Source organism: Macaca nemestrina, chromosome 3 (genome assembly GCF_043159975.1).
Source record: "Macaca nemestrina isolate mMacNem1 chromosome 3, mMacNem.hap1, whole genome shotgun sequence".
In the NCBI taxonomy this organism is placed as follows: Eukaryota; Metazoa; Chordata; class Mammalia; order Primates; family Cercopithecidae; genus Macaca; species Macaca nemestrina.
This window is the reverse complement of record NC_092127.1, coordinates 2,492,118-2,508,540: the sequence shown is the minus strand read 5'-3', so window position 1 is coordinate 2,508,540 and position 16,423 is coordinate 2,492,118. Positions and strand designations below refer to the sequence as shown.

The following is a 16,423-nucleotide window of genomic DNA, read 5'->3' as shown; positions in this document are numbered from 1 at the left end:
AAGAGAAAGAATACATAGGATTATAATAGGTTTGGCGTGGATCTCGTTGCTGAAGAAAACGAGCCTTGGAATTCTTTGTAGTGGATTTTCGGAGAGACAAGTAAATGGTCACAAAATACACTGCTGAATGGAGCAGTGAGTGAGGACACCCGAAGGAGAAGCAAGCTAGAAATTTGAATAGAAAGTTGAACAAAATGCACTTTGGATACCAACACTCTTCAGTGAATGGGTGAAGAAGAAAAACCTTCCTCTAGTTCTGTTTCAAAGGCAATAATGAATAGAATAGCAAAGTTAAGCGTGAATGAAATCCATATTTATCTATTTTTTGAAAGGTAATGCGTGTCTTATTTTCACTACATTATTTCCAGAGCATAATAATTTCAGCCTAAGTTAACTTTCAGTGGTCAGTCTTTGCTGTCCAGCTCTGCATTGCTCAGGAAATTCATTAATCATCATTCAATCGATCAATCAATCAATTCCTTCTGTTTCTTTCCCACCTGGAGCTCTGCTGTCAGAGTTGCACATGGCCAGTGAGATGTGGCTCACTCAGGAATCCACGCCTGCAGCTACCCTGGGTGCTGACTGCCAGTCTCTTCTCAGAGGCCCTTGTTCCTACAGGCGTTTGCTCTCTGCTGTATATAGTTTAAGTCAAATGATTCCAAACACATTCTCTAACATTTGGATAAAATCTGTCTAGTACTTTCTTGTGACACAGAAACATAGAGGGAAAATATTGCTATATTTATGCAAATATAGAATCTTTACTCTGAGGCTTTTCTTAAATTCACAGTCACCCATATGCCAAGTGGATTTACTGTTCATTACTCAGTGTCTTTACTGTTTGTAACTCAGATCACGTTTTCCTTCGTGGAGCCTGCTTACTGAATATTTGTGTGATGATTTGAACTCAATTAGCTGCTTATTACTAGGATATATTTTCCCCTTTGGAGCAAGCATGTCAAAGAGTATAAATTTTTTTAACAGATTGCTTTTAATTCTATTAGTTGAAGGGTAGTCTTTATATGTAAAATAGTGAATTATAGTTAAGGAACCAAGGGCCCTTCTGTCTTAAGTTTTAACTGTTCAACAGATCATCTAATAGTTTTTAAAAATTTTATAGGAATGTCTGATCTTATTCACAAGCACTAACAAATGGGCATAAAAATATTCCTCCCTTGATTTTTCTGACCTGTACTTTTTCTGTTTTGTTTTTGTATTTTTTATTTTGTTGGTTACTCCATGTCATTGGTCACTTCATGTCACGATTATTTGCAGCAATCTTCTGTCCTTAATATATTGATGTTTTAGGGGGGTTCTAACCTAAGCTCTATTCTTTGTCCATTCTTTAAATTCTCTGAGTAATTATACATTCAGTTGGCTTTGATTACTGTGTATATTAGTAATTCTGGCCGGGCGCGGTGGTTCACTCCTGTAATCCCAGCACTTTGGGAGGCCGAGGTGGGTGGATCACGAGGTCAGGAGTTCGAGACCAGCCTGGCCAAGATGGCAAAACCCCATCTCTACTAACAAATACAATAATTAGCTGAGTGCAGTGGCGGGTGCCTGTAATCCCAGCTACTTGGGAGGCTGAGGCAGGAGAATCACTTCAACCCAGGAGGCAGAGGTTGCAGTGAGCTGAGATCACACCACTGCATTCTAGCCTGGGTGACGGAGAGAGACTCCTTCTCAAAAAAACAATGATAATAATAATAACAACAACAATAATTCCAACACCCCATCTCCATCTCCACCCATTTCTTTTCTAAACTTCAGACTCAACTGCTTATTCAAGCTCTCCATCATTTACCTCACAGGAATCTCATGGCAACTTGTTCAACTTGAGTGTCTCTGGACTTCTCTCCACTGGCTTCTCTGCAAATGTTTTTCTCGGTGAGAGGCATCTGGTTTCCCAGCTGCTCAAACCAGATTTCTAGGGCTCTCCCTTTGCTCTTTCCCATCCCACACTCCCCATCCTGGAAATCACATAGCTTTGTCAATGTCATCACTAGAAACACCAGCCCCTGCCCTTCTCTGCTACTGGCGTCGCTGTATGGCATGCTACTGTCATCTCTTGTAGCCTCTTTGCAATTTACCTCCCTGTTTCTAACTTGGCCCTGCTCCAATCTACTTTCCACACTGGATCCAAGGGATCTTTGTAAAATTCTAATCTGATTGTGCCGTTCCCTTGCTTGAATCAATACATTCCCAAAGCTTTTAAGTAAATCTAGGTAAATTGTTTATAAATTCCTTCATGTTATTATCCCCATTTACTTTTCTAACCTCATTTCTACCCGACCAAAACACCTTTAAATGCAACAGTCCCATAATTCTAAATTACATTTCTTTTTTATGGTATGCTATTTCTCCCTTTCGGCATTTATATTTGCTGTTAATTCTGCCCGGAATACTGTGGACAGTCCCCTCTCCCTGCCTCTCGTGTTCATTTTTAACCAACTTCCACTCATCTTTATTTTTCATATGTCACCTTAGATATCATTTCTTCTGAGATGCAATCTTTAGGACCTCAAAACTGATCTAGGTGTCTCTTTTATGTACTTTAATTTCTTGATCATATCAAACATAGTACTGAAATATTATTTTGTAGCGATGCTTAACACAGGTTATATTTTTATTTTTTAATACTTAGAAAACTTTCACTAACTAATTTACTATCGTTGAGTTTCTTGACTGGGGTCCCATACTTTCTTTAAAGGTGGATAATAGAGTTGAAATAACCTCATGGGTGATTCCGATACATATCTGGGGCAACATCTCTGACTATATATTTAGAAACACTATTTATTGCAATTCTTGTTTATTTACTTATATTCTACATTGGCCTGTAAGCTAGCTCTGTGAGGGTTGTGACTCTATTTAAAAATCTTACTGCTGTATCCCCAGTACTTATCAGGCACTTTGAAAGTAACAGGAATTCAACACACAGATGATGGAGTCATTGAATGAACAGCTTTTATCAATGAATGAAATGTTCAGAGCACTTTCTTTTTTTTTTTCTTTTTGTTTGACAGAGTCTTGCTCTGTTGCTAGGCTGGAGCGCAGTGGTGCAATCTCGGCTCACTGCAACCTCTGCCTCCCAGGTTCAAACTATTCTCCTGCCTCAGCCTTCTGAGTAGCTGGGACTACAGGCGCATGCCACCACACCCAGCTAATTTTTGTATTTTTAGTAGAGATAGGGTTTCACCATGTTGGCCAGGATGGTCTCAATCTCTTGACCTTGTGATCCGCCCACCTCAGCCTCACAAAGTGCTGGAATTACAGGCATGAGCCACCGTGCCCAGCCGAGAAGGAGCACTTCCAAGGGAAGGAAATTAACCCTAGAAATGTCAGATTTGTGTTTACATAATTAATTTCTTCTGTTATTCCAGGAATGCAACCAAAATTTATTAGATATATGCTTAAGAACAGTGAAGAACTTAAAAATTATCAAAAGCCTTAAAATGTGCATACAGCAATTCTAATTCTGGGAATTTATACTGGCAAAGCATAAAAATTAGCATTATATTTAATTACCTTGAGTTTTTATAACAGTAAAAATTGTGAGTGACCTAAATGATCAATAATAGAGAATTGATTTATGAACTTATGGTATATTTATATAATAAGCTATAATTTAGACATTAAGTCATACTTTTCAGTGTTATATGTATTTTCTTTTAAACAAACTTTATTTTAGGTTGAGGGGTATATTGAAGGTTTATTACATAGGTAAACTCATGACACAGGAGTTTGGTATACAGATAATTTAATTGCCCAGGTACTAAGCCTAGTAGCCAATAGTTATTTTTCTTAATCCTCTCCCTCCTCCCTCTCTTCACCCTCAAGTAGGCCCCAGTGTATGTTGTTCCCCTCTTGTCTGTGTATTCTCATCATCTAATGCCCACTTGTGAGAACATGTGGCATTTGGTTTTCTGTTTCTGCATTAGTTTGCTAGGGATAGTGGCCTCCAGCTCCATCCATGTTTCAGCGAAGGACATGATGGCGTTCCCTTTTGTGACTGCATAGTATTCCATAGTGTATATGTACCACTTTGCTTATTCAATCTGCCATTGATTCCATATCTTTGCTATTGTGAATAGTGCTGCAATGAACATACACATGCATGTATCTTTATGGTAGAATAATTTATATTCATTTAGGTATATACCCAATAGAGATATTGCTGGGTCGAATGGTTGTTCTGTTTTTAGCTCTTTGAGGAAGTGCCTCACTGCTTTCCACAATGGTTGAACTAATTTACATTCCCACCAACAGTATAAAAGTATTCCTTTTTCTCCACAACCTCAACAGCATCTGTTATTTTTTTACTTTTAACAATAGCCATTCTGAGTGGTGTGAGATTGTATCACATTGTTGTTTGAAATTGTATTTCTCTAATGATCAGTGATATTGAGTTTTGTTTCATATGCTTTTTGGCTGCATGTATGTCTTCTTTTGAAAAGTGTCTGTTCATGTCCTTTGCCCACTTTTGATGGGATTTTTTTTCTTGTAAATTTGTTTAGGTTTCTTATAGATTATGAATATTAGGTCTTCACCAGATGCATAGTTTGCAAATATTTTCTCCCATGCTGCAGGCTGTTTACTTCATTGATAGTTTTTCTGTGCAGATCTTAAGTTTAATTAGATCCCATCTGTCAATTTTTGCTTTTGCTGTGATTGCTTTCGGTGTCTTTGTCATGAAACCTTTGCCAGAATGGTTTTGGTTGGTTGTCTTTCAGAGTTTTGACAGTTTGGGGTTTTACATTTAAGTCTTCAATCATCTTAAGTTGATTTTTGTATAAGGTATAGGGAAGGGGTCCAATTTCAATCTTCTGCATATTGCTAACCAGTTATCCCAGCACCATTTATTAAACAGGGAATTTTTCTCCATTGCTTGCTTTTTTCAGCTTTGTCAAAGATCAGATAGTTGGTGTGTGACCTTATTTCTGGGTTCTCTATTCTGTTCCATTGGTCTATGTGTCTGTTTTTGTACTAGTATCATACCATTTGGGTTACTATAGCTCTGTAGTGTAAAGTGGGGCAACATGATTCCTACAGCTTTCTTCTTTTTGCTTAGAATTGCCTTGGCTATCCAGGCTCTATTTTGGTTCCATATTAATTTTAAAATAGATTTTTTCTGTTTCTGTGAAGTTTCCAGTTCATTGGTAGTTTGACAGGAATAGCATTTAATCTGTAAATAGATTTGGGTAGTGCAGCCATGTTAATATTTATTCTGCCCATGAGCATAGAGTATTTTTTTCATTTATTTGTGTCATCTTTGATTTTTTTGATCTGTGTTTTGTAATTCTCCTTGTAGAGATCTTTCACTTCCCAGGTTAGCTGCATTCCTAGTTTTCTGTGGATATGGTAAATGGAACTGCAATTCCTGATTTGGCTCTCACCTTGGCTGTTGTTGGTGTATAGAAATGCTAGTGAGTTTTGTACATTGATTTTGTATGCTAAAACTTTACTAAAGTTGCTTATCAGCTGAAGGAGCATTTGGACTGAGACTATGGGGATTTCTAGGTATAGAATCATGTTATCTGCAAACAGGGATATTTTTGCTTCCTCTCTTCTTATTTGGATGACCTTTATTTCTTTCTCTTGCCTGATTGCTCTGGCCAGGACTTCCAATACTATGTTGAATAGGATTGGTAAGAGAGAGTATCTTTGTCTTGTGCTGGTTTTTAAGGGTAATGCCTCCAGCTTCTACCCATTCAGCAGGCTGTTGGCTTTGGGTTTGTCATAGATGGCTCTTATTATTTTGAGCTATGTTCCTTTAATGCCTAGTTTATTGAGAGTTTTTAATATGAATGGATGTTCAATTTTATCAAAAGCCTTTCTTATGCTTACTGAAATAATCAGGTGGTGTTTGTCTTTAGTTCTGTTTATGTGTATGTTGAACCAACCTTGCATCCCAGGGATAACACCTACTTGATTGTGACAAATTAGTTTTTTGATGTGCTGCTGGATTTGGTTTGTAAGTATTTTATTGAGACTTTCTGCATCAACATTCATCAAGAATTTTGGCCTAAAGTTTTCTTTTTTTGTTTTGTCTCTGCCAGGCTTTGCTATCAGGATGATGCTAGCCTCACAGAGTAAGTTGGGGAGGAGTCTTTCTTCCTCAGTTTTTTGTAACAGTTTTAGCAGGAATGGTACCAGTTCTTCTTTGTACATCTGGTAGAATTCAGCTGTGAATCCATATGGTCCTGGGCTTTTTTCGGTTGGTAGGCTACTTATTATTATAAAATCATATTTTAGAAATGTATCTATTGATATGCATTTAATAATATATAATAGACAAAAAAGATTACCAAATAATACACACATAATTTCAGTTGTTAAATTTATATTTTATACATTTAATATATTATGTAAGAAAGAGTGTTCACTGATATGTACAATCATGTTAATAATTTTTATCATCCTAGCACAAAATAATTTTGTATATTATCTCTCTGTTTTTTGGTTTTAGTCATTATTTATTTTTTACTCTGAAAGTGTGTCTCAAAAATCACAGAATATTCCTAAATATTAAACTATCTGGAAATCAAATAGGAGTATTTGCTCAAATTTTTACTGAAATCTTCTTCACCCATCATTTCCCACTAACCCAGTGTTATTCTCAGGAGGCCCACACAATTGCCTATTATCAAGAAAAAATACTTTCAAAAAAACTGAAGGGAGCTGTGTCACAGTAATTTCAGTCTTTTCGTAGTTCAATACAAGTTATGGATATTTCCTGAAGGATAGTGCCTTGTTAATGGAAATGCACCCTTACTTAATCAGATGATGACATGGGATATGGTGTTAACTAGATAAAAAAGTCCATCTGTGCCTGAGGCTCTTCTGGTAGGAAATACTTGAAGCTTAAGTTGTTTTCATTACTAGAATTTGCATGACAGTAGTTTTTAGTAACATACAAAGAAAAAGATGGTACTTAAAAATACTATTAAAATACTTTTCTGACTTTAAAAGAAAAAAGTACTATTAGATAGTGTTACTAAATATTAAAATGAACATTGTAAGAATTGTTACATATCTTATAGTGTGAGGGAAAAATCCTCTTATTAATTGTGTTATTTTAGACTTACTGCCTTTACATTTTAGTTAAAGGTTTCCTGACACTTTTATTATTATAAATAGATTAGTGTTACGTACTTTACCAAAATGATTCCTTTAGGGTAAAAACACTGTTGAATAGTTTAGACTAAGGAACTTTGAAGGCTCATTAGTGTTGTTCACATAAATTGCCTATGAAATTAGGGATTCCTGAAAGGACAGTGGTATCTTTTGAGTCAATTGTATTGTCAAAAAATAATAATAATAACTCCACAAGCTCATGCTTTGGATCCTAGCTCTGCAGCCATTCTGTAACCTTCCAGGCATTGAACCCTTAGAGTCACTGCTATAGAAGTCACATCTGCATCACAGACCTTAGAGCAACGGTTGTTCCACACAAACCCACGTTCTGGACCTTAGTTCCATAACAGCTCTACATGTGCCAGTGCCTGCAACACAAGAGCCACTACTGCTTTAGAAGCACCCATGCCCTGGACTGTACAGAAACTATAGGTATCCACATGCCTTTGTTTCAGACCCTGGCTTTCCAGCTGTTCCATAAGCATCTATTCATTGCACATTGAGACCAACACTGGAGCTGGGGTGCCTGCATCTCTGCCACAGCCACCATGAACATAACCACGAACCAAACCCAACACCAAGAGGGATCCCCTTGGCCACGACTTCCCACACGGGAGAACAAGATATCAGGAGGGCTCCCAGCAACCTTCACCAACAATTAACCTGACAACCCTCACCACCACTGTGGAAATCTGCAGCCTTGGCCACTGAGGACCCTTGCAATCGTCAACTTATGGAAAAGTACAGAGACTATGCTTTTGTACCTTCACTGGAGGTGGAATTGCTGCATCTCACCCATCAGTACCCTCATACCCACCTATAGGTAAAGGACTTTCCTCACAGAAACTAGCCTGTAAATTCTGGAATAGGTGACTGTCCCAGCAAATATGCAGACATCAATGTAAGACAAGAAAAGCAGAAAACATCAAGAAAACATGACACTACCAAAGGAAAACCATAATTTCCAGTAGCCAGTCTTCCATAATGGAGATCTGCAAATTGTCACAGAAAGATTTCAAACTAAATGTCTTAAGAAACTCAAGCTACAAGCAGACTCAATGATATCAAGAAAACAATACATGAATAAAATGGGGTAAATAGATACAAACAATTTTAAAAACAACAAAACAAATTCTGAAGCTGAAGAACACAATGAATGAAATGAAAAAAAATACAACAGTGACAAAGCTGACTTGATGAAGCAGAAAAAAAAAATTGCAAGCTCAAAGACAGGTAATCTGAAATTACCCAGTTAAAGGAACAAAAAGAAAAAAAGAGGGAAAATGAGTGTGGAAAGTCTATAGGATTTATGAGATACCATCAAGCAGCCCAATTTACACATTATGATAATGTAAGGAGAAGAGAGAGAAAAAGAAATAATATTTAAAGAAATAATGGCTGAAAATTCCTGAAATCTGAGGAAATATATATACATAAGGATACATTAAGCTCAAAATTTCCCAAACAACGTTAATTCAAAGAGGTCTCCACTGAGGCACATTATAATAAAATTTTTAAATATCAAAGAAAGAGAGATTTTAAAAGCATCAAGAGAAAAGAGACTCTTCACATACAGAGGAAATTTCATTAGACTACAGATGATTTCTTAGCAGAAACTTTTCAGGCCTGAAGAATAGGCTGATAAATCCTAAGTACTAAAATAATAAGAAAAAAACTACCAAACAAGAATACTTTACTGAGCCAATCTGTCCTTAAGAAATGAAGAAGAGATAAAGAATTTCCCAGATCAAAAAACAAACAAACAAACAAAAAACAAATGAGGGAGTTTGTTACCACAAGACTTGCCTTACAAGAAAGTTTTCCATGCTGAAATGAAAAGACTTTAGTAAGATGAAAATATATGAAAATATAAAAATCATTAGTAAAAACAAATATATAGTCAAATTCAAAATATTCAAATACTGTAATAGTGATAGATAAATCACTCTTAACTCTGGTATAACAGTTAAAAGACAAAAGTATTTTTTAAAACTACAGTTACATTTCTCAACAAACATACATAGTAAAAATATGTGAACTGCGAGATTGAGAAACAAAATATGTTTGGGGGAGTGGAGGAAAGAAAGAGCAGAGTTTTTGTATGTGATTAAGGTTAACTTGTTATTAGTATAAAATAGACTGGTTTTTTTTAATCATTATGCTTTAAGTTCTAGGGTACATGTGCACAACGTGCAAGTTTGTTACATATGTATACTTGTGCCATGTTGGTGTGCTGCACCCATCAACTCATCAGCACCCATCAACTCATCATTTACATCAGGTATAACTCCCAATGCCATCCCTCCCCTTCCCTTCCCATAATAGGCCCTGGTATGTGATGTTCCCCTTCCAGAGTCCAAGTGATCTCATTGTTCAATTCCCTCCTATGAGTGAGAACATGCGGTGTTTGGTTTTCCATTCTTGCGATAGTTTGCTGAGAATGATGGTTTCCAGCTGCATCCATGTCCCTACAAAGGACACAAACTCATCCTTTTTTATGGCTGCATAGTATTCCATGGTGTATATGTGCCACCTTTTCTTAATCGAGTCTATCACTGATGGACATTTGGGTTGATTCCAAGTCTTCGCTATTGTGAATAGTGCCGCAATAAACATAGGTTTGCATGTGTCTTTATAGCAGCATGGTTTATAATCCTTTGGGTATAGACCCAGTAATGGGATGGCTGGGTCATATGGTATTTCTAGTTCTAGATCCTTGAGGAATCGCCATACTGTTTTCCACAATGGTTGAACTAGTTTACAATCCCACCAACAGTGTAAAAGTGTTCCTATTTCTCCACATCCTGTCCAGCACCTGTTGTTTCCTGACTTTTTAATGATTGCCATTCTAACTGGTGTGAGATGGTATCTCATTGTGGTTTTGATTTGCATTTCTCTGATGGCCAGTGATGATGAGCATTTTTTCATGTGTCTGTTGGCTGTATGAATGTCTTCTTTTGAGAAATGTCTGTTCATGTCCTTTGCCCACTTTTGATGGGGTTGCTTGTTTTTATCTTGTAAATTTGTTTGAGTTCTTTGTAGGTTCTGGATATTAGCCCTTTGTCAGATGAGTAGACTGCAAAAATTTTCTCCCATTCTGTAGGTTGCCTGTTTACTCTGATGGTAGTTTCTTTTGCTGTGCAGAAACTCTTTAGTTTAATTAGATCCCATTTGTCAATTTTGGCTTTTGTTGCTATTGCTTTTGGTGTTTCAGACATTAAGTCTTTGCCCATGCCTATGTCCTGAATGATATTACCTAGGTTTTCTTCTAAGGTTTTTATGGTATTAGGTCTAACATTTAAGTCTCTAATCCATCTTGAATTAATTTTCATATAAGGAGTAAGGAAAGGATCCAGTTTCAGCTTTCTACTTATGGCTAGCCAATTTTCCCAGCACCATTTATTAAATAGGGAATCCTTTCCCCATTTCTTGTTTTTCTCAGGTTTGTCAAAGATCAGATGGCTGTAAATGTGTGGTATTATTTCTGAGGGCTCTGTTCTGTTCCATTGGTCTATATCTCTGTTTTGGTACCAGTACCATGCTGTTTTGGTTACTGTAGTCTTGTAGTACAGTTTGAAGTCAGGTAACTCTAATGTTTTTTGTGTTAGCCTCATGGTAATTGCACAGGAAAAACCTATAGTAGATACAGATAAGATAAAGAGTAAGGAATTATCACATATCACTACAGAAAATCAGTGACAAAGGAAGTGTGCAAGAGAGGAAGAAAGAAGCAAAAGAACTACAAAAGAGCCAGATAAAATTGAAAAATGAAAATAGTAATTCCATGCCTATCAATATTTACTTTAAATATAAATGGATTAAATTATTCAATCAGAAGACATAGAGTGGATAAAAATAAACAAATGTGCACACATGCACACACACACACACACACACACACACACCCCAAACTGTATGCTGCCTATAAGAGACTCACCTCAACTTTAATGGCATTTATAGGTTGAAAGTGAAGGGATGGAAATGGAAATGGAAACCAAAACAATGAAGAGGTTGCTATACTTACATCAGACAATACAGACTATAAGTCCAAAACTGCCACAAGAGACAAAGAAGGTCATTATAGACAGACAAAAGAATCAACAAATCCAGAGTATATAACAATTGTAAATACATACACCCCCAACATTGAGGCATATGTTACATATATAACATAAATATTACCAGAACTAAATGGAGAAATACACAACACTACAACAAATAGTAGGTAAATTCAATACCTTCACTTACAACAATGAACATACTTTCCAGAAAGAAAATTAATAAACAAACATTGGATTTGAACTACATTCAGACCAATTGTCCTAACAGACATATGCAGAACATTCCATCCAACAGTAACTAAATACACATTTTTTTCAAGTGCACATTAAACATCCTCCAGGACAGATCATAGTTGAGGCAAAAAAAAAAAAAAAAATAGGCCATAGCACAGGTAAAAAAAATTGTTCCAACCACATGATGTGAAACTAGAAATCAACAATAAGAGAAAAACTAAACATTTATAAATATGTGGAAATTAAACAACACACTCCTAAACAACCAATGAATCAAAGAAGACATCAAAAGAGAAATAAAAAGATTGTAAAACAAATAAATATAAAAGTAAAACATACCAAAAGTTATGGGATGCAGCATAATCAGTACAGGGAAGTTACAGTAATAAACACCTATATTAAGAAGAAAGAAACATTTCAAATAAATAACCCAACTTTACACCTTAAGAAACTAGAAAAGAAAGAACAATCTATACTTAAAATCAGCAGAAGAAAAGAAATAATAAAGGTCAGAGCAGAAATAAATAGATACTTAAAAAACAACGTAAAAGATCATGGCTCGGTGCAGTGGCTCACGCCTGTAATCCCAGCACTTTGGGAGGCTGAGGCGGATGGATCACCTGAGGTCAGGAGTTTGTGAACAGCCTGACCAACATGGAGAAACCCCATCTCTACTAAAAATACAAAATTAGCCAGGCGAGTGGCACATGCCTGTAATCCCAGTTACTCAGGAGGCTGAGGCAGGAGAACTGCTTGAACCCAGAAGGCAGAAGTTGTGGTGAGCCGGGATTGCACCATTGCACTCCAGCCTGGGCAACAAGAGAGAAACTCTGTCTCAAAAAAAGAAAAAAAAATGTAAAGGATCAAGAAAAAAAATTTTTTGAAAAAATAAAAACATTGACAAACTTGTATTTAAATTAACTAAGAAAGAAAGAGAGAAGACCCAAATAAATAAAAGTACACATTAAAGAGGAGGCCTTTAAATGACATCACAAAGACACAAATTGTGGAAAGAGACTTATGAACCATTATATGCCAACAAATTTAATAAGCTAGATGAATTCGGGTGAATTTCTAGAAACACCACCTACCAACACTGAATCATGAAGAAATAGAAAACTTGGACAGACTAATAATGACTTAAGGAAATTTAACCAATAATCAAAAATCTCTCACCAAAGAAAAACCCAGGACCTAATAAAGTTTACTATTTGGTAGACCTCACTATTGAGTTCAACAGTGAATTCTACAGAACATTTAAGGAGAATTAATGTCAGTCATTTTCAAATTCATCCAAAAAATTGAAAGATAAAGAATATTTTTAAATTTATAAGGCTAATATTACCCTAATACCAAAGCCAGATAAAGACACAAAAATATGAAATTACAGGCCAATATCCCTGAGGAATATAAAGGCAAAAATCCTTAACAAAATGTTAACAACCTAAATTTAACAGCATTAAAAGCATCATATACTTTTATCAAGTGATATTTATCTCTGAGATGCAAGGATGGTTTAACATACCAAAATCAATAAATGTGATACACACTAACCATATGAAACGTAGAAATCATATGATTATCTTATAGATGCAGAAAAAGTATTTAACATAATTCAACATTGTTTCATGATAAAAGGTCTCAACAAATTGGATATAGAAGAAGTGTATCCCATCATAATAAAGGTCATATGTAACAAGCTCCAAAACAACCATATACTCAAGAGTGAAAAGGTGGGAAGTTTTTCTTCTATAATCAAGAACAAGGTTGTCCACTCTCACCACTTCAACTTAACATAGTACTAGAAGGCCTAGTTAGGGCAATTAGGCAAGAAGATGAAAAAAAAAAAAGCCATCTAAATTAGAAAGGAAGATGTAAAATAGTCTCCTGTTGCAAATGATATGATCTATATATAGATAATCCTAAAGACTCCACCAAAACAAACTGTTAGGACTAAGAAACAATTTCATTAAGGTTTCAGGATACAAAAGCAACATACAAAAAGTAGTAATATTTCTATACACTAACTGAAACTATTTGAAAAATAAATGTTTTAAAATCCCATTTAGAATAGCATCAAAAATAAAATATTTGGAAATAAATTTAAACAAGAAGGTGAAAGATCTGTACACTGAAAACTATAAAACTTTGATAAAGGAAATTGAAGAAGGTGCAAATAAATAAAAAGATATTCTGTGTTCATGATTTGGAAAAATTGATATTATTAAAATGTCTACACTATTCAAAGCAATTTATAGACTCATTGCAATCCACATCAGAATTTCAATGACATTTTTCACAGAAATAGAAAAAATATTCTAAAATTTTTATGGAACCACAAAAGACCCCTAATAGCTAAAGCACTCTTGGGCAAGAAGAACAAAGCTGGGGGTATTACACTTCCTGATTTCCAATTATGTTACAAAGCTATAGTAATCAAAACAGTATGGTACTGGGATGAAAATTAGACATATAGATCAATGGAGCAGAATAGAGAGCTTAGAAATAAATCCACACATATGTGGTCAACTAATTTTCCACAAAGATGTCCAGAAAAAACAATGGAGAAAATACACTGTTTTCAATAAATGGTGTTAGGAAAACTGGACATCCACATGCAAAAGAATGAAATTAGGCACTTATCCTACACCATATAGAAAAATCAACTCAAAATGGACTAAATAATTAAACTTAAGACCCAAACCCTTCAACTTCTAATAGAAAATACAAGGGAAAAACTCTTTGATATTAGTTCTGGCTATATATATTTTTTGGTTATGACCCAAAAGTTTCAGGCAACAAAAGCAAAAATAATAAATGGTACTACAAAACACTAAAACATGTTTACACAGCAAAGAAAACAATCCAGAAAATGAAAACGTGACCTACAGAATGGGGGAAAATACTTGCAAACCAATTATCTAATAAGGAGTTCATATTCAAAAAATGCAGTAGCCCCTCAACCCCCATCCACAGTTTCACTTTCCATGGTTTCAGTTACCCATGGTTAACTGCAGTCTGAAAATATTAAATGGAAAATTCTCAAAATAAACAGTTTACAAGTTTTAAATTAGCATGATGAAATCTCACTCTGACCTGCTCCATCCTGTCTGGGATGTGAATCATCATTTTGTCCAACATATCCACACCGTATATGATATTCATCCTTTAATCATCCACATGGCCTGCTCCTGACATCTGACCAGTAACATCATCATGGCTTGAAGATAAGCAACACCCACAGCAGATGATCCTCTTTCTGACATATCATCAGAAGGTCAATAGTAGCCTAATGCTACATCACAATGCCTGCATTATTTACCTCACTTCATCTCATTAGGCAGGCATTTTATCATCTCACATCATCATAAGAAGGGTGAGTGCAGTACAATAAAATATGGGCCAGGCATGGTGGCTCATACTTGTAATCCCAGCACTTTGGGAGGCTGAGGTGGGTGGATCACTTGAGCCCAGGAGTTCTAGACCAGCCTGGCCAACATGGCAAAACCCTGTCTCTATGGAAAACACAAAAATTAGCCAGGCATTGTGGCACATGCCTGTAATGCTAGCTACTTAGGAGGCAAAGGTGGGAGGATCACTTGAACCCAGCAGAGGTTTCAATGAGCCCGGATCATGCCACTGCCCTCCAGCTTGAATGACAGAGTGAGACTCTGTCAAAAAAAAAAAATTTAGAGACCAAATTCACATAATTTTAATGACAGTGTATTGTTATAACTGTTCTACTTTACTGTTAGCTATTGTTGTTCATCTCTTACTGTCCCTAATTTATAAATCAACTTGTATGGTAAGTATGTACGTATAGAGGAAAAAGCATAGCATATATAGGGTGCTGCGGGAAGTCAGGGACTCCGAATGGAGGGCCCGGCTGAAGCCATGGTGGAAGAACATAAATTATGAAGATTTCATGGACATTTATTAGTTCCCCAAATTAATACTTTTATAATTTCTTATGCCTGTCTTTACTGCAATCTCTGAACATAAATTGTGAAGATTTCATGGACACTTATCACTTCCCCAATCAATACTCTTGTGATTTCCTATGCCTGTCTTTACTTTAATCTCTTAATCCCATCATCTTCATAAGCGGAGGATGTGTGTCACCTCAGGACTCTGTGATGATTGCATTAACTGCACAAATTGTTTGTAGAGCATGTGTGTTTGAACAATATCAAATCTGGGCACCTTAAAAGCACGATAACAGCCATTTTCAGGGAACAAAGGAGATAACCTTGAAGTCTGCCTGCCTGTGGGCCGGGCAGGACAGAGCCATATTTCTCTTATTACCGAAAATGGGTAAGAGAACTATCGTTGAATTATTTCCCAAGTAAGGAATATTAATAATTAACAGCCCTGGGAAAAGAATGCATTCCCAAGGCGGGGCCTCTGAAATGGCCACTCTAGGGGTGTCTGCCTTATGCAGATGTAGATAGGGATGAAAGACGCCCTAGTTTCCTGCAGCGCCCCCAGGCTTGCTAGGATTAGGAAATTCCAGCCTGACGAATTCTAGTCAGACCGGTTCTCTGCTCTTGAACCCTGACAATGCGTGCACAGCAGGACATGGAAGTTCATTAGTGATTCTAGTTTTGCCCTGACCTTCTGCCTTGTGATCTTTTGTTGCCCTTGAAGCATATGATCTCTGTGACCCACACCCTATTCATGCACTCCCTCCCTTTTGAAAATTGCTAATAAAAACTTACTGGTTTTACAGCTCAGGGGGCATCACGGAACCTGCCAACATATGATGCCACCCCCGGACACCCAGCTCTAAAATTTCTCTCTTTTGTGCTCTTTCCCTTTATTTCTCAGAAGAGCCAACACTTAGGGAAAATAGAAAAGAACCCCTGTGAATTATCAGGGGCAGGTTCCCTCGATAAGGGTTTGGTACTATCTGCTGTTTCATGTATCCACTATAGGTACTGAAAGATATATCCCCCAGAAAAGTAGAGACTACTCTATATAGAACATAT

General features: G+C 36.3%; 2 long non-coding RNA genes across 3 annotated transcripts in view; both read right to left on the bottom strand.

Annotated features, from left to right (window-relative positions):
• The window catches only part of LOC105466537 (uncharacterized), an 84,883-nt gene extending 70,193 nt beyond the window's left edge, over positions 1–14,690 (bottom strand). For both annotated transcript variants that reach the window (XR_978246.2, XR_978245.2), the window contains exon 1: positions 14,532–14,690. This is a non-coding gene — a long non-coding RNA (uncharacterized lncRNA). The remainder of the gene's footprint in view (positions 1–14,531) is intronic.
• Positions 1–16,423, bottom strand: part of LOC105466539 (uncharacterized) — a 146,074-nt gene that overhangs the window by 103,423 nt on the left and 26,228 nt on the right. The gene's annotated exons all lie outside the window — the stretch shown is intronic.